This window comes from Cupressus sempervirens, chromosome 1 (assembly GCF_028749045.1).
Source record: "Cupressus sempervirens isolate cs-2001-9-10 chromosome 1, ASM2874904v1, whole genome shotgun sequence".
Taxonomy (NCBI): Eukaryota; Viridiplantae; Streptophyta; class Pinopsida; order Cupressales; family Cupressaceae; genus Cupressus; species Cupressus sempervirens.
Genome location: NC_143118.1, coordinates 669,115,754 through 669,135,952, shown reverse-complemented (window position 1 = coordinate 669,135,952; position 20,199 = coordinate 669,115,754). Strand labels below are relative to the sequence as shown.

At 36.1% G+C, this 20,199-nt stretch overlaps 1 long non-coding RNA gene across 1 annotated transcript; it reads left to right on the top strand.

Annotated features, from left to right (window-relative positions):
- The first annotated feature begins 80 nt into the window (after positions 1-80).
- LOC149579650 (uncharacterized) lies at positions 81-18,366 on the top strand. The gene is made up of 2 exons (XR_016352592.1): positions 81-198; positions 18,056-18,366. It is a non-coding gene; the product is annotated as an uncharacterized LOC149579650 (long non-coding RNA).
- The last annotated feature ends 1,833 nt before the right edge of the window (positions 18,367-20,199 follow it).

The window sequence follows — 20,199 nt, the reverse complement described above, 5'->3', positions numbered from 1 at the left end:
ATAATCATTGTGTACTTGTGTCATGTAGTGGTTCGAGTGTGTGTAAGCCTTGAATATTTTTTCCTTGTGTATTTGTTTTCAGGTCATTAGCTCCATTAGCATGATAGGGTGGCCTATGGTTCCACAAGGTTGGGAAGTGTTTCTACCTACACCACTATTGGGATTGGATAACATGGACAACCATCTTCCAGATACAAGGTATTCTTGACTTATCCCTCCTTCGCTTGTCCTCTTGATTTCACTCTTGTACTTGCACTCTTGGTGTGGATTACTCTTATTATACTTAGATATTCATGTATCTAGTTAGTTAGATGATTTAACTGATTATATGTTGTATTATTATTTGAGGTACAATCAAGTGCTTATCTTCTCAATTTGTGTGTATCTGGTACTCCCCAATGTTGAGGTTTCCTTTCATTTTTAGCTTTTGTACTTATTTTAATGTTTCACAAGGCATTGCATCACATGATGAAATGTTGGCCAACATTTTATTGTACGCATTTATGACATCTTATTGCACAATGAAATGTTGTTATGCATTTCATTGCATGGATTGGTGCACTTTATCACACCACTTATTATTGAAATTTCGCACCAGTTTGAGATTCGTATCGTACAATGTAGCATTTTATCACAACCCTTCTAGAATTTTATTGCACGATACTATTTGGATAGTGAGCACTTCCAATTTTTTTTGGAAGTTTGTAATTTGTTTTTTTGGATACCCATTTTGAAGTTATATTGTCCCAATTTGGATTAGAATGACTATCAGACACTTTTGGGATGGTTTGAAAAGTTGTCAACCTTGTGTTTTAGTTGGAAATGAACTTGAGTGGTAAATCATTTAGGAATTTGTACTTGGCCATTAAAATGAACGTCACATCTAATGCACTTGTGGGTAATGGAATGAACCTTGTATGCTAATCATCCTAATGGAAAATGTATGCGTTTGTAAGTAATGAAACATTTGGGAATCTTTGGTTGGTCATTGCATATGGTAAACTGGATTAGTGCATACTACAGTAACAAGATGTAAGACAACACAAAAATACATGTAATGCTTCAAGAACTAGATATGTATTTCATTAATGCTTTAGTGTCTTAGGTAAATTATATGTCAATACACAAGGTAGATAACAAAGACTAACACTGAATGAATCCTATCTCCCAATAGAGAGTGTACATAAAGATCCTGAAGGGGTGCGACCCAACTGGTCGTGCCATAACAGAATGCCCTTCGGTTACTAATACACACCCTTAACACATGTTTTACTATTCCTGATGGCATGACACATTATTGTCAACAAAATCATCACCCACACCCCCCACCCCCCCCCCCCCCCCCAAAAAAAAGAAAAAAAAAGAAAAAGAAAAAAAGAAAAGAAGTTTTCTCTGAAAGACATACAAAAATGGAGATGATGTTATTACTTACAATACATCAAAACATAAGCTAGGAGGAAGGAGGGTGCATCCCTGGACGTGTTGATGTGCCATGAGGTGCATCCCTCATGGCTATCATGTGTCTTCTCCTACTTGGGTACCTCCATCACCCCTTCTGAAGAAGTCCTAGCTAGCGAGGTGTGGACTCTGTCTTTGGTACAGGAATGGTCTCAGGTATACTTACTGCATCAAGAATGATTATTGGCTATGGAATCCCCATTGGTTCTCTCTCCACCACTACTATAGCCTAAGTCATGTCAGTAGGTCTCCTAATATGTTTGAAAGTAGGAATGTGTGTACTCACAGTGGTGGTCAAATGAGGTGTCATGGAGAGAAGAGGCCGTGGGAATGATAGTGGTGTCACCATGATTATCTTGATCTCCTCATCCTCCATATGTATGCTACACCCCTCATTTGTGTCATTGCCACTTTTGGATGAGGTATCCTGTTTGCCACTGTTCATGTTCCTGTGCTCGGATCCTGAGTCCATCTCTTGTCTATGTCATTTGCGCCCTGCCATGGCCTTCTGTCCTCTTTGTGTATCCAAATGGTGCTAGTGCATAATGGGAGGTTCTCTTGGAGCTAATGATCCTGACTTGATTTCAAACCTATCAATTGGGACCAATCTTGCTGTTACATCTAGAAACAATCGAGTAGCATAGTGAGACATATAAAATGGTTTATGCAACATCATAAATTCGTACGTACATCTAAAAGAAACACTACCCAATCATATACATTTCCCGTCATAATCCCATTGATCAATGCTACCTATGGGAATGATATGTCTAAAGCACGACTGGACCTCGTAAGTCTACTCTTTACCAAGTCCATAATGTAGCGCTACTCGTTCCTCTCTAACATTTGATTTCTTCATCCCTCTTTCTCTGGAAGTCCTTGTTAGAGATTCATTTTTGGCCTCAAATAGGTCTCTGTACACCATGTTTAAGAGTAGCTCCTTTGCCTTTCCTTGAAGGATATTTCTACATCATGGTCTAGATAGGAAAAGTAAATTGTTTTCGAGTGCCTAGCATAAGTATCTATCATTATCCTCAAGGAACCCTCAAATTATTTAATGCAAAAAAAAAAGGCATTTTTATCGCCCACTCTACCTGCGCTTTCCTTATGCTATCCTTCACTAAGTCATCATCTAGAGTTTCTTGCGACCACTTTTGGCACTCTAAGCCATTCAACCCTTTGAATGGTATGTTCTGATGCATTACATAAGACATTGCAGGCGTGTGTACTTTTGGTCATATTCTCTTTTTTCTTGTGTCTTTTCGTCATGCAAATTTCACTCTTGAAGGTAGTGCTTGAGCATTCTTGGACATGTTGTTGCTCAAACTTGAACTGCTGGCTTGTGTCTGCAGTTTTTCTTTCCATGGTTGCTTGTCCATAACAATTTCTTGATTTGTATTTTATGCCCGTGAGAGAAACAACTAGGTTTTTGGTTTACTTCTTTTTTGTACGACTGCTCTTTTCTTTTTCAATCTATGCTCTGAATAGTGTCAGACACTCATAGAGTTGTAGTTTGAGACCCTTGTTTCTTTCACATCCCTTGTGCTCACCAACGCTGCAATCTTCCTTCTTTCTCAGTATTAGCTACTCTCTTGATACATATCTATCATATGATATACATAGTTATTAGCTATGATCACTAGATGTTGCAGAATGGTTGAACTTCCTGGGTAATGGATTCAATTCCCTTTATTTGTCATGCAATGCAATAAAATGTGGACTTTCTATTTTATTTCTCCCTTCGTTATTCCTCTGTGTGCTGTGCAATACACCCTTTTTTCACTTCTATTTGCTGGAGGTGTATCCGTTTGTATACCGTGTGGTATTTTTAATATGCAATCTCTTCACCGAATATCATTATGTAGTTTCTAATGCCCCATACATATCGCATGATATTCCTAAGTTGTATTTTGTTTCATATGTCTTGGTACTCTTCCTCATTGCTTCAAACAATAGCACATATACTCTTCTCTAATGGAGCTATTTGCATCCTAGTTCATACGGTAGTAAGTGCCTTAATTTGTTTGCTATTTACCTTTGTACGGTAGTTTCATATGCTCCTATTTTGATAGTTCACACTTCCATGTTCTTGTCTTTGATTTGATTCACTTTACTTTCTTTTTAATTTTTAATTGCTATCACATATATTTCTCCTCAACACAATACAATATTTTTTGTATATGGTGTTCTCTCTCTCTCTCTCTCTCTCTCTCTCTCTCTCTCTCTCTCCTCTCTTTTTTTTCTTTTCCCGACAACATTATTTCTTTGGTCTTCATTCCTCTGATGGTAGATTTTTAGCTTCAAACCATTGACCGGTTTGGCTATCTCTTTCCCATCTAAGGTCCACAACTTGATCACTCCAATATCATTGACTTTGCGTACCTCGCATGGTCCAACCCACTTTACCTTGAACTTGCACGGTTTAATCTCATTGCACTTATTATACTTCAACACGAGTTGACCTGGTGTGAATTTAGTTAGCTTTAGGTGTTTATCATGCCATGCCTTACGCCTGAGGTGAAATACTTCATTGGCCCACTACATCATTAATCTCCTTTCATCGAGCTTGTTCAAATTGTACAACCTTTCTTTAAGACTCCATGTCACCCAACCTATTCTTGATTGCTATCATTTGGATCGACACCATGAACTTGTACGACACTGCAAACTCCTGGCCGTACATCGATTGGAATGGAGTTTGTCATGTCATAACCTTATAAGTGGTGCAATAGGTCCATAACACAGATCACAACTTTTCCTCCCAGTCCTCTCCTTTGACTTCGCATGACTTATAGATCATTGATACTGATATCTTATTCATTGATTCGACCTTCTCATTTTCTCTCAGATAGTATGGGCTCGAAAAGGAATGACATATTTTGAACTCCATCTTGAGCAATCAAATGATATGATTTACGAAGTTTCCTCCCCAGTTACTCATTAATTGGATCAGAATGCCATACTTGGTAATAATTTGTTCACAGATAAACCTTTTCATACTTATTGCTAAGTTGTTTGGTAGGGCTTGTGCTTCTACCCACTTCATGAGATATCCTATCGCTACGACAATGTATCGACACCTTCGAGATTTGCTTGCCTTCAGGGGTCCAACAAAGTCTAGCCCTCGTCATTCAAAAAGTTCTTGTGAGTGCAAAGGGTTAAGAAACACAAAGTCTCTCTTCAATGACTTCCCACCCTTTGGAAAGTATCCCAACTCATGACCCACTCTCTAGTGTCATTATACAAGGTAGGCCACTGCAGCCCTGCAAAAAGTATCTTTTGCGTTGCTGTGTCAGGTACCATGTGTCCACTTGCCAGGCCTTCATGTGCTTATCTCAATATGATCGACACTTCGTCTTCCATGACACATTGTCGAAGGACTTCATTGGGTCCCATCTTATACAACAAACCATTAATCAATTGAAATGTTTGGCTCCTTAGCATGAGCTTGCTCATTTTGCTTAGTTGCATTTCACTCAAGAACTACTTCGTTGAAATGTATTCTCTAATGCTTCTATACCAAGATGGGAGTACAACAATCTAAAAGAAGTGTGCATCCATAAAGTCATCATTTACTCCTTTGGATGATTCCCCTGACAGGTGGTCTACACTCATGTGACTCTTTTTGAGACATACAACATTACTAATTGTAAACTCTTGTAGGAGGAACAACCATCTACTCACTTGCCCTTGAATAATCAACTTATTCACTAGGTACACCAAAGCCTTGTGATCCACATAGAACATGAGCGAAGTTTCCAGTAATCAATGCCAACACTTTTGTATGGTGTACACCATTATGAGGGCTTCTCTTTCTGTTGTACAATAGTTCTTTTTGGCTTTTGACAATAGTTTTCTTGTAAAATAAATAGGGTGATCTAAATGGTCACCTGCCTATGCTAGTGACACTCGATTGCAAATTTTGATGCATCCACATGCACATGAAACTCCTTATTCCAGTTTGGGTATGTGAGGATAGGTGCTCCTACTAGACTTGTCTTTAGTTCTCCAAATGCCTCATCTTGCTTTTTTCCCCATGTGTAGGGCTCCCCCTTCTGAGTCAACTTGTCTAGTGGGTAGGACACTTAATAATTTTAAAAAATAAATCTTCTATAGTACCCAATGTGTCCCAAAAATGACTTCACTCCAGTCACTTTTGTAGGAGATTGCATCTCCACAATTACTCACACCTTGTTTGGATCCGTCTTCAAGACTATTTTGCACACAATGTGTCCCAATAGTTTCCCGTGAGGCACCATGAATTTGCATGTTTTAGGGTTCAATGCTAACCTCGCCCATCAACATCTCTCCATACACTCCCCAAGGGCTACTAGGTGCATATCCTCCACGTTCAAGATTGACCAATCATCTAAGAAAGCCTTAAAGTTCTCAACCACCATCTTGTCAAAGATGTGCAAAATGATTCTCTAGAATGTTGCTAGAGCGTTGCATGGTTGTAAGGGCATCATATTGTACACACAAACTTCATCTTCTACCACCAAAGTCATTGTTAACTTGTCTTCTTCTATGATGGATATCTGGTTGTAACTAGAAAATCCATCCATGAATGAATAGATAGCATGTCCAATAACTTCCTCTAGAATACTTTTTGTGAATGGTATCGAGAATGGATCCTTAATAGTTATTGCATTCAAATAATGGAAGTCCACACATATCCTTATCTAGTTGGCCTCCTTCAGTGAAATTACTATCAGAGACACCTATTCACTTGTCTGTACATGAAATATGATGTTTGCATCAAGCATCTCGCAATCTCATCATTGACTCGTATTGCATAATTTTTGTTTATTCGACATGGTCACTTCCATATAGGTAGGACCCCTTGCATAAGTGGAATATGATGGACACACAACTCAAGCATGATCCCTTTTAGATCCTTATAAGTCTAGGTGAATATGTCCTTGTATTCTATAAATATCGTGAATGTTACTTCTTTCAACATTAGGTTCCAGTCACCATTGAAAGAAATGTTCTTTCGATTAGCTTTGTCCCCTAGGTTCATTTTCTTCACCAAAGGTTCTTCATATTTGATGGTTTTTCCTTGTCGAATGTATGTGTTGGTGTTTTGTTTCTCCATGCCTCCCCTTCTTTATATTCCCCATATTTCATAGGGAAAGTGTTCTTTTTATCCCCTTCATCCCCTTCATCCACCCCTAGTATGTCACATCTTAGAAACAATTCAGTCTTCCATTTGCCAATGGAAGAGTCCATTTAATCAATCCAGGTCATCATCAAAACATCCCTCTAGTTCTAGGATTCCCTATTTATTAGGTTTCATGCTTCTCTTCCCTTGATCATCTTCTAATTTGACTTCAGAATCAGATGAGGATGCTAGATCTTTAGTCACCATCTACATTCATAGGTTGATTGTGAACTTGCGACCACCTATCTCCATTAAAAGAGTATTCCTCTTCCAATCACGATTCACTTTTTCTTGCACCAACCAACCCCTTCCTAGGACTGTGTCATATCCCTTCCTTTTTTGTGGGATCATTATGAAGTCCAGGATGAAGGGTTTCATTTTGATCATCACTCTAAGTGCCATTGGAGTCCCAATAGGTTTAATACCATGTTGGTCAACCCCTAGTAGTTGGAATGCCAACGGCCACAATGTTGGTTGCCCTAATTTCCTTCATGTTTTCTCCTACAATATCTTAACACTAGAACCTCCATCTATAATGATGTCCATCAGGTTGGTCCCAGGGATGTCCATGTCCACCATTGTGGGGTGTCTTCCCATATTCATTGCAAGTAACATCAAGTCCTTTTCTCGAGAGGAATCTTCTTTCCAATGGAGTTTTCCTTTTCACCATATGTTCTCTTCGTCGACCCTTTTGATGCTTTCGAGGATGGTGTCATGTTTAATATCATCGTTTCTTAATTGTGGCATCGCAAGAAGAAGGTCATGTTTTATGGCGATTTTAGCTTGCATCACCTGCCTTATGATGTTTTGCTTCGCTTGAGTCCTCATTGAGGTACTCACAGTATCATTTGTTTTCCTTCTTTTGGCTTCCCGCATTATTCTTTTTTCCTCTTTGGGTATGTGGCTTTCTTCCCATGTGCTTGAGTGACCGCTAACACTTCTTCACCATTCCCTTTGATGTTCTTCAAGTTCACCCCTAGCTTTGGGTATTTTGACTCATCATGGTCTCAAGGACCACACCATCTACACAAAAATTGTAGTGTTTCACTCTTTGTAGAGTCTTTGGCAAAGTGGTCCTATTGATTATCGACACAACATTGCATCATGGGCTGCCCACTTAGGTCATATTGTACACGGATGTGACCTCCGTTGTTATTGTTTTCCACCTCTTCCTTGTTGGTTGTTCATATATCCTCCCGATGATACCGCATTAGTGTTTTCATTTCTCTTTCCCGTAGCTCTTGAGGAAAATACTTCTTTTATTGTGTAAACTTTTTGGTGACCTCTATTTTTCATGTTGAACAAACATTATGTGGTCTCATTGATTATAGGCACACCATTGCAACATGGGCTGCCCACTTAGGTCGTATTGTATATAGATGCAACCTCTGTTGTTATTGTTGTTGTTATTTCCACCTCTTCCTCATCGGTTGTTCCTATATCCTTTTGATGATACCACGTTAGTGTTTTCAGTCCTCTTTCTCGTAGCTCCTGAGGCAAATACTTCTTTTTTCGTTAAAATTTGTTGGTGGCCTCCAATTTTCATGTTGAACAAACATTATTAAGTGGGATGCCCAACAATCTGGTAGACATCGCAAAACTAATTTTTGGGGTAAGAGCCCTTCATGTGGCCCTCCTTTTTACAATCCATACATCATAAGTCTCCTTTGGTGCTTCAGCTAGGGTTATTCTTCATGTTCTTAAATTCCTTTATCACACGCAACATGTCTTTTTGTAGTGCTTGGATATTCTTGTTTAATTCTTTATCGCTTCTCTCTCTCCAGAAGAGTCATCGTTCTTGTCAGATGATTTATTCTTCTTCTTCTTCTTCCCCATCTTGCTTTTGATTTCAAGGTCCATCACTCTGTTATATTGATGCAAGAGCATATTGAGTGCTTGGTAAATTTTTTGGAGGACTTAGTTATCAATGAGTTTATAGCTTCACTAAGTGGACTCAACATACACCAGACTACTCAACATACACTAGATTGTTCGACACATATTGGATTGCTTGGCACCTACTGTGTTGCTCGATGTATATTATGTGTTGCTTGGCTTATACTGGGTTGCTCAACTTATACCATGTTTCTTGGAAATGCTTGGTGCTTTGGTTCATCGAATAGAGTTCTTGGATTTGGATAATTGGATGGCACATGGACCTATGTCTAAGTGCACATATTCTTATGGTGTCATATGAGTTAGTTATGCATTGTAAAATTGGGGCTTATCCTAAGTATTTGCTTATTTCATGTGGTTGTATTGTGCGTTGACTGTGGAAAACATGATGAATAACAATTCTTGTTTAATGTTTGTTGCAAGTCAACTTGGGGCTTGAATATGTGTTTAATGTGATTGTTTATTTAATTTAACCTATTAGGCCAACTTGTGGCTTGATTGGGTATAAGTAGATGGTTTTGTGGAGTAGAGTCTCCATTATTCATTTAGTATTGAGAAATCATTTAAGGAGTCAGAGATGTAGAGATAAGATGGAGAAGCATAGCAGTTAGAAGTTAGCATTAAGTTTGGATATTGAGTCTTCTTTGTAAAGATGTATTCTTATTGATAATGGTCATAACCAGGAAGGCCTTACAACCTGACATATTTGATGTAAACTTCTTGATTCAAATAGATGGAATATTGTCTCTATGGTTTTGAATCTCTTTCCTCTTGTTCATTTTCTGATGTGTGGTTATTTGCTTGGAACTGGATCACCTCTATTGGCCGTACATTCAATTTATTACTTCACCATATATACATCGACGATAGTATTTTTATTTTTCTTAGAAGTGAAAGCTTTAATCCATCGATGAACTAACATTTATTCAAGTCGTCGGTTAGTGGGATTTTCATCTTCCCCTCCAACTCCTTTAGTATTCGTCCATATCCACGAACGGTCTCATTCTTCGCCTGTTTGGTGTTGTAGATTTTTGCTACAATTTTATTATCATCTCTTAGTAGCTAAAACTCTACCTCAAACTCCTTTTCAGGTTTGACCATGTGGCTACGTTTTCCCATATTAGAGAACCAATCAATCGCTACTCCTCTTACAGTATCCATGAATTGTTGCACCCAATCATCCTGGTTTGTTACATTGTTGGTCGTCCATATAGTCTCACATGTTTTATAGTGTCACACAAGATCTTCTATACCATCACCCATGAATCTAGGTAGTTTCTACTTTTGTCTTGCCATAGCTGGTGTCTAATGCATTTATAGAATTGGTTGTGTTGGTTGTATTGTTTGTCTTGGTTGTGTTTGTTGTCTTGGTACCACAAGTTTTCCAGGAACAAGAGTATTTAGTGTGTCATCATATGGTATTGCCAAATTATTGGGAGTGTATGAGCTAGATAGATCTTTGTGCCCTTCTACCACTTGAATGCTTGTGGCACTGGTATTCTCTTCTCTATCCCGACTTCTCTTTCCCTCCTTCGACTTCCCTTGCCTCTGTGCATAGAGTAAGGGTCGAGGTCCCAAGTAAGTTTCTGGTTTCCTAATTGAAATATTCTTCTTCACTCCGCCTTTCTCCTTCACCTTGGAAAAATTCCTCGCCTTCATTGACCACTTCCTCTAGTTGTCCTTCAGCTCTCCTCTGTAAGCTTTGCCTCTTTTTGTCTTGTTGCTGGAGTAGTAATGCTTTCCTCATGGCTTCCAATTCCTCAATTTCCTTTCTTGAGTTTCTATTCTTATTAAGTTGGTTTGGCATTAATAAATTTTTCACACATCCATACTTAAAACAATACACAATAAAGTAAATCACATAACACTTTTATTCATTATTGATCAATGACAAGCAAATCACATAACACGTTTATTCATTATTGATCAACTACAATTTATGTCACTCAAGATACATAACAATATGTTCTTGTTTATTCATATTCTTCAGGATTTTATTTTATATTTCCGTTCTGACGGGATTCATCTCTCTCCTCTTCTTTTCTCGTGGTAATCTTCAAGGATCTGGTGCCTTCGATTTTCCTAGTTAACTTCCTCCTGATGGTTCTGAAGGGAGAGGAAGGTCTGTGCCAATAGTTTGGGAAGGTGAGACAACAATTAGTATACTATGCAATTCATATGAAGAGATTTTGCATGACACTCTTTACTTCTTCTCGTGCCACTTCCCTTTAGACGTGTGTCTCAATCGATGCCTGTAATAGGCAAAAAATTCTCTATTTAAGGTGCATTTCCCATTGAAAAGCTCTATGCTTTAATCTTCATGGCTACTTTGTCTGTGCTCTACTGGTGGGCCCATTGTTTCCCATATGCCATTAACTTCTATCACTTCCTAGATCTGTATCAGCAACAATGCCAAATGTTCACTGCCTACGGTAAATTGCATTAATGCATAATACAATAAGAAGATGTAATACATAATACAGAAATACATGTAATGGTGTAGGAACCAGATATATTTCATTAATGCTTCAATGTCTTAGGTACATCATACACAAATACACAATTTATATCATTGTTTGAATCCTATCTCCAAATGGAGAGTGTACATAAAGATCCCGAAAGGTTGTGACCCAACCATCATGTCATAATAGAATGCCTTTTGGTTACTAACACACACCCTTAAGACATGCTTTACTATTCCTGATGACATAACACACTTTTTCTGACAAAAAAGTTTAATGCTTGCAACTGCCATGATTGATGTATGTATGTTTCTATGCTCTATTTAACAAAAAAATATGTTAGTGTATGTTTTGTCCTTGTTTCCAAAGATTCCTGGGTCATCACATCTAGTAACAGATCTAACATTCAAGCATTGTGATCTCTATGCATATTTTTCTTGCACAGTAGGGATTGTGGTGGTGTGAGAACATGCACTTAGTTTCATGAGCTCGTGGAATCTTGTTAGTTGGATATCTAAGTGTGGTAAACTTGTTTATCCAGTAGAATTGACCTGAGTAACATGAGTAGAAGGAAGTGAATCTCCTAGGTTATGGACCCTCAGAGACTGATTGTACCTCTTGTCGAGAACCTCATCAAAGCATTTTAGACCATGATATTGTTGTGTCACTCTTAAATTTTGAGTATTTATTGACCCTTGTGTGGGTCCATGTGTATGGATGCCTTGACAATTTTGGTTATGTTCTCATTTGGCATAACATATATTTGATGTGTATATGTCAACCTTGGAGTGTAGTTGGAATTGAATACCCAAGTGCGACTTGTGTGACCCCTTGGAGTCAATGATTGGTGTGCGTGTTTGGTCTTGAATTCCTATCAGGTCGCTCCTTCACATGGATTATGGTGCACTATATTCTTATATTTTCTCTTGATTGAAAATAAAAGAAATAGACCATGTTTTGTATATATTGACATTTCGTCTTAATATGAAAATGTTTTGTTTTTTAGAGAAATGACTATGTATTATGACAATTGGTGAAAATAATTTTCTGGGTGAATGACTCATGTTGTAATATCCAATTTTCTTAACCCTTAATTTTCTAATATTTAATAAATAAAATAAGCTATCTATATAATCACATGCATGTGATTAATGGTTATAATAAATTAACTAATTTTTACATGAAATGCCTTAACTACCAATTGAAGATTTACTTTATTTAATTACAGTTAAAACAAATAATTTACACGTACAACTAAACATTAACTAATTGAAACATTTAACTATCACTTCATATAAATGAAAGGAGTAAATGTAACTATATACATAATACATGCATCCATACATCCATACATATATATAGCTAATCTTGAAATAAATAATGAAAAGGATTGCAAATACTTGCTAAGATTGAACCATATTAGGATAAGAACATAAACCCATTCCATCTTGGGGAATTCTTGGCATTGGTGGATAGGAGACGCATTGTTAGAGCCTTAACCACCTAACCAATGATCTAGTGTATCTCCCACTCATTCTTAATTAAGAATGACCCTAAAATGCATGGGATGAGGAACATGTACACCATCTCATCCTCTCACTTGAGAATGTTTTTGTTAGAGTGTCAACTACACAATTGGATAGAATGTGGAACCCTCCTAACAATCTATGCATTCAACTATGAGTTTTCCCAACTTTTAGTGATCCTAGTAGCAACATTTTCCACTAAAAAACCCTACCCTGGCCATGGATTTATATGGACACTGTGTGTTTGATCTCTCACCACTCAACTTGAAAAACAAGAAATTCCCCAAACTCCCCACCATGAGCTAACTATATTACCATTTTTAGTTTACAATTTTTCTAATATGATTTGGATATAAATTTCTATTTTTATGCAGAGAATTGTTCAAACTATCTTGCATCAATTAAACTACACATCTCTACCCTACATGGCCATCCTTGATGATTCTTGATGTAATTCTCCAACATACATTAGGCTGGTTGAAAAATCCAAGATAATATCAACAATTCTTTCTAGAGATTTCTTAAATAATGCATTTAACCAAAATGGTAAGCCTTCTTAGCTACTTCATAACTAGCATAGTATACCTTTGTGCTCTCATTGACATATGGAACAATGTTTTAACATGAAGCATGTGTGATCCCACGTGATTTGTTTTCTCATTATCACACTATAAATCAAATATAAGAAAATAAATTATAAATGATTTGAGCTGATGAATCATCACATGTTTGGCATGTCTGTACATGAAAGTTTCAAACTCTGCTACATGATCTTTCATGTCTAATCAAACCATTAAAATAAAGAAGAACTAACACATACATTCAAACTAACATTGAATGACAATAATGGTATAGAAAGAATAATAATAATTATGACTTGACAGAGATGCATTGCATTATGAATGAGATGTTTTGAATGCTCCAAGTCTCTTCAATATTAGACTTAAATAGCCAATATTCAATGCCTCTAGAAGGATTAAAATTCCTTGGTAAGAACTATAATGGAATGACAAACATTTTCAAAGAAGAATGTAGAGAAAGCCCCTAAGTGGCTGCAATTTTCCACTATATAGAATAGTGTTCGGTTATAGAAGTCTTGAACTTGATAAAGGAGTTATGTGCATTAAAGATATGCAAGTTAGTGAGTATAAGCTTGAAATTCTTGATAAAATATAAATAGAAAAGGTGGCCAAAATATTAAAAGAATATAAGAGGCTACTTGAATATGAGTTAATTTAAGTCCTTAGTAATTTGCCTACACCCCAACTATTATAGATAAGATTCATATTATCTAAGTATAGTTGTATGTGGTGTTACACACACACACACACACACATGCAATAAATAATAAAATTGAGTGCACATGTATGTACATGTGTATTAAAGTACACATATGCACATATGTGTTACTCTGAGTTATCCACATACATACATATCTATGTATAGTGATTGCGTACAATTATACTTAAGTACCATGGATATTATCTATAACATGGCATAATTTTCCAACAAACGGAACACATTCACTGAGTGAAATACAAATGTAACAATTTTGCTCTCTTTTATTTGTTTATGTGAAATATAAATATGTATGCACATTTGGTGAGCTAGTTATCTCATGGTAGACACTTGCCATTGTCTAGTTTGTCCCAACTTACTTTCCTCTGACCATGGTGGTTTAGGCTCATACCTGTTAGCTTGGTGATAGGTTGGTGCGCTTGAGCCCTATTCCCTCTTTGCCAATGCTTCTGCCCCCCCTCGCTGCACTCCCGCAAGAATAAATAAGATGTTGAAAGTATATTTCCACATCATTCAAATGCAATTTAGCTATCATAACTAATAACCATATTTACTAACTATTTCCAATTTGTGCAATAGCATAACGATTAACCAACATCTTCAATTCCACATGAAACATAACGAATAATCAATATTTCCATCCATATGAAATCAATGATGAGTAACCAATTCACCCAACCATTAGGGATTAGCTTAAAATATCAATGACTAAATAGAATTTTCAAAATTAACAAAATAGGGGTTGTAACATATGTCCCCAAATTGCTTGCTTCTTAACCCTTTTGGAAAATCTATGTGATTATGAGACATTAGTTATAACTATTTGTTCAATGGCATCATGTAAGCCTGGAATTTTGCACCTTGTAATCCTGCATAGTATGAATTATTGACTGCATGAAAAAGAATAAAGAAATTTGCAATTAGGAAACAATATTTTTGCATTCATGAAGATAATATAATCATGCATATGTTTGGGATTAATGTTGATGTGTGTGAGCATGTTCTCTAAAATTGCTAGGATGATGTATTCTTTAGTAGGGTGTGGTGATTAATCCCTTTTGTATGATTGTTCTCAATCATCATGTGTAAATACAATTTGATTGATACCTTATCTTATATTTTTGGTGAACCTTTCCATGTGTTGTGTGGGATGACATTATTTTGGTATCCTCCTTGATTGGTCTAGCCACCAAAATTTCCCCCTCTTTGTGAGAATTGTCACATTTGACTTAATGTTGAAATATGCACTTTTTGGGATTCACTCTTGGAATTAGCAATTCCCACATTTGGGTTTTTTCTTTCATTTTATGGTGATTATTTTGAATGTTTTCTATTGTTACCTAGTTTTGTGTTGTGACTCTCTCATATTCAATTTATACCTTTAATGGTATACGTGAAGGAGGACATCACACTGAACATATTAGTGTGTTAATGAGTAGATGTAGCAAGGTTAATGAGAATGTATTTTTCTTAAATGATTGAGAAAAACTTACATTGTGCATGAAAGAAAGAAAGAACTGATATAATATATGTATTTAATAAATGTTATTTGGTTTAAAATGCATTATTTTGTGAATCCCTTTTTCGGGTGATCATAAGTGTTTGTACCTATGTATGAGTTAATGTTAGATGAGAATATATTGTTCATGACATTTTATTTGTTGCATGTTTTAATAGTCATGATTACCTATTTAGGATATGCTCGATTCATTTGTGTGGTTCCAAAATAGTTTTCCTAATCATTTTAGTTTCATCATGTCGTAGAGCTCATCGAGATCTTTCTGATTCTTTTTGAATGGATTCAATCAGAGTTAGGATGTCAAAGTTATGGCTCCTAGAGCGAAGGTCATTTTTTGCTTAATGAACTGTCATACAACCAAATAGTTGAAATACATTTGGTCATTTTGGGACTAGCCTTTTATAATATCGTAAACTGCCAATAGTATCATTTCATGATCAAAGAGTATTTTTGACCATTTTTGAAGAAATATGATGATATTTTTAGATACAATTTATCAAGTAGAGGCCAATTTAATCATCACAAATCAGATTCATGGTCATTGGATAAGTTTAAATTTTGTATGTGAAGTCTTAAAGGATGAATCCTAATTTCTCCATAACCTACTTTATTCTTTAGTTGGGATCCATGTTGTTGCATGCATGTTTTTTGTGATTCTTGTATGTTTTGGGGATGTGAATTATAGACAGCGAGTTCTTCTTTTCTTCATGAAAATGCCATCTATGGATGATTGAGTGTGACTTAGTACACATAAGAGTCTTGATCTGTGTTATGGGTCTTGATAACTATGAATTTCTCTTGTTCTTACCTCTTGTAATGTGAGTGAGCTGGTGTGGATGCATTGCTAGATGTAGTTTTGGTGGATGAAATTTTGGATGTATGGTTGTATTGTAGGTTTTCCTAACTCTTCTTGTACTTTCATAGTGTGGAGGTGGAGAGACTTCCTTACTAGTCTTGACTCCCTTTATGATAAGACTCTAGGTCAAAGATTAGGTTTTAGTGGAAGGTTGAGAGCAGTATCCCCAACATTGGCTAGAAGGACATGGTATCTTTGGGTGTATATTACCATAGTGTTAGTTGGCATGAATTTGAACATGTGATGACATCCATTGATTGAATTTACTAAAACCTTGTTAAAGGTGATGCCATGTCTAGTTGGGTTAAGTGCACAATGTTAGTTGAGCTCTCAATATCATAGAGACCATGTTGTTCCTATGCTTGGTAGTAAGTCTTGTCGTGAGTATCCATTTGTAACGAAGGAGAACCATTAAGCCTCCTTGATGAGAGTGCTCTTGGTTGCGATTATGCAACTTCGTATGCTTGTACCTTGGTATACTCTGAGTTGGATATATCATCACTTAGAAGAGTAAAATTTTGGTAGAGAATTCTCATCCTTTGATATTTGAGTGTGATTTAGTGAGATTGTATTTGAATCTAAGAATGCTCTTGATGGGCATGGTATTGTTCTTTAGTATTTTGGGATGACTCTTCCTCATGTTTCCAATATTGACTTGGAAGTTGTGGTGTTTTGACCTTGGAGAGTGGTCACTTGGTAGGTATTGATTTGTAGTAGTCACATCATTATGAAGTAGAGTGGCTCATTTTATGCACTTTAGTCTAGGGACTATGACTAGATGAGTTTTCCTAGCACACATCAAGTTCCTTGTTAAAGGACTTTGTGTTAGTTTGATACTCTTCTTTTTTGGTTGACCCTTTTCAGTGGTTAATGAGATGGTTAGATAGTATTGGAGTAGTTTGGTTTGACTTGTGGAGAAGTCACTTGGCTATTCTTGTATATGATAGATTTTTATTATGCACTTGATGTGCTCCATTTCTTTATTAAATCACAAGCTTTTAGGTGTAAGCCTAGTCTTTGGAAAGGGGCAGCAGGATGATTTAGTGCCTCTCTCATTTTTCCTTCTGTATTCCATCCTGATGGATGTGACCTTGATGTTATTGATTTATGAGTGATCATGTTTGCACCCACGAGTGGTCTACACCTTTGGGGTGACTTGAGTGATGTGTTATATCAATATACTAGCTATGATAAATGTTTGAATTATAAGACTCATGATGTATTTGATGATTTCATTGAGCTACAATCCAATGGTTGCCTATATTTATATGGTATCACAATTTTATTCCATGAGTACCCTTGAGATATGAACAATGGTTTTCATTGGACTACTGTACTTGATTATGGTTCCTACAACAATGTTGACTCATATGTTGATCATGTTGTTAGTGTTATTTTGACTGTATTTGTATGATGGTACCTTATGATGTTTTTGGTGTATTGTACGTTTAAGGTTATTTATGTTGCTTAAGGATGATTATGTGCTCTTCTATAAAGTATTGTGCTATATATGTTGTTGAGTAATTTAGTTATTTATTTCCATTGATATATGCTTAGAGTAATCAAGAAATAGTTTACTTATATTTGGGTTTGGAAGATGGTTTATATATCTAGACCTTTAGTAGATATATGCTCCAATAGTTGAAATTGATTAATTAAATGCTTTATCATATGATTGTATGTTTTTATGATGTAATGTACCATTTCTATGCATAGATTGCTTGTTAGTGATAGTATGAAGTAGAAACAAAGTCGGAGTCACTTGGTTGTGAGGTCTATATGTCTCATTCTCCTTCACATGACTATGCATTTGTCTATGCTTCAACTATTATATACTGAGTATCTACACTTGATGTTTTATTGTTTACTTAATAGGTACCAGGTACATTCACTCTGACTGTAGGATTTGAGTGTGTACCTATATCCTCGACAATGACCATCAAGAGATAATGATTCTGACCTTGCATATTGAGCCATGCCATCCCTATATAAATGATGTATCTATATTACTATTATTATTAAACCTCTGGTAATTGGTAGATCTAGATTCATAATGCATTATGTGATTAGACTAGTAAGTGTATTTGTGCATTTAGGGTTCCATATTTATTGTAAAAAATATTAATCAAAATGATGATTTGATTATATTTGGGTAATTTTATTTATTTAATTTAATTATGAACTAATTTTTGGTAGTTGAGTTTAATTTTTATGGGATCAATTTATTTAATTGAAAAAATGGGTAAATAGATTATTAAGTGGGTTGATAATCTATTTTATAAGTCACTTTGTAAAAGTGCTTATATTATGCCAAAAAGTGAGTTTTATCACCACTTCTTATTTTCATGTTTTGAGAATTAGAGGGCTTTCCCCTCTAAACCCTCTTGGAGAAATTCCTTTAGTTGCTTGTTGAATTTGATTTGGTTGTTGGGTTTGTGTGTGGTGCACCTTATTGGATTCATGCTAGGATTGCTCTGCTTCATTGAAGGTTTCATCCGATTTGATGGAGTCTTTAATTATTTCTTCCTCTTCTTGGTTTTTACCATTCATGTGAAGTTAGGCCTTCTTGTGTATTTTGTTTTACCCCATTTATTGGGTTTCTTTCTATTGCTAAATATGGGGGTTGAGAATTAGTGTTCCCTTCATTTTCCATGCAATTCTATGACCTGGTTGGATGAGCATGAGTATTTATGTGTTTTCATATTTGAAAATGAGAGCTTTTATGTAGTTATGCCACCAAGTTTTGTTTGTGTACCCAAGACTTGAATTTTACTAGATTAATGAGAGTTTGGGCATATTTGAGAAGTAGGTTTTTGATTTCATCAAATTCTGGGATGTTTGAACTTTGTGTTTTTTGGCGTTTCCTCATTTTACATTCTACCCAATAATTGTTTGTTTCCTTGTTTGGTTTGACGTGGATTTCATAATTAGTCTCTACTAAAAAGAGTAGGATCACAAATTCATAATTATTAGATGAGATTTTGAGATATTTTATATCCTATTTTAAAAGTGTGCTTTTAATTATAAATATGGATTTTTCATTCTTGCCATTTTTGGTTGAATTGGTGTATTTTGGGCATTATATATCATCTCTGTGTTCTAATGAGATGATTGGAGGATTTCATGGGAATTCATGCTCTTAAAAAAGTGGTCAATTGAGATATGTTCTTTTGAGCTTCTGTATAGTTTTCACACGGTTGTTTCTTGAGTGAGATTATGCTTGTTTCAATGATTGCATTTCTTGAATTTAACCCTTGCATATTATTGTATCTTTATTCTAAATGAAGTTGGTTGTTCCAACCCATGTGCACATGAGTGTGCCTATGAAAATATCTCACGAGACCTAAACTCTTGGATTTGGGCCAATTGAGTGATTGTTCATTGGGGCTTGGGTTGAGAATTTGCATTGGCTTATGACATTTGTGATAGGGCGAGAATTAGTATGTGTGGTAGATGGGTGTAGTGGCCTAACTCGAAATTGAAAGTGGTAACAAAGGTAACAAGGGGAGGTTCTAAAAAGTGATGACCAATTAATAAACATGAGATAATAAAACTTAAAATAACATAAGTGATCTACACACCTATATGATTATTGAGCATTTGAAGGGAGTCAATGCAAGGGATGGTAGACAATCTCCTATATGAGTTGGTTTAAGGGCACATAGTCTTTATGGTTGCCAGTCTTCTGCGGAAGTTGATGCGAGGAAATGATATGAAGTTGCCCAATGGAGCATGCCACTATGTATCTTGGGCTAGTACTAGCCATGTAAATTACAATCCACTAGAGTGCCTACATAGTTATCCTATAGTGTGTTTAACTAGTGACATAATGTACTGCATTTCATTTGTGATCATTATGTACTTGTGTCATGTACTTTTTGGAATGTATTTAAGCCTTAAATGTTTTTATGGTCAAGTCACCATCTCCATGAGAATATCAGGGTAGGCTTATGGGTTCCACTTGGTTGGGAGGAATCACTACCTATACCACTGCTAGAGATCAAAGAATATGGATGACT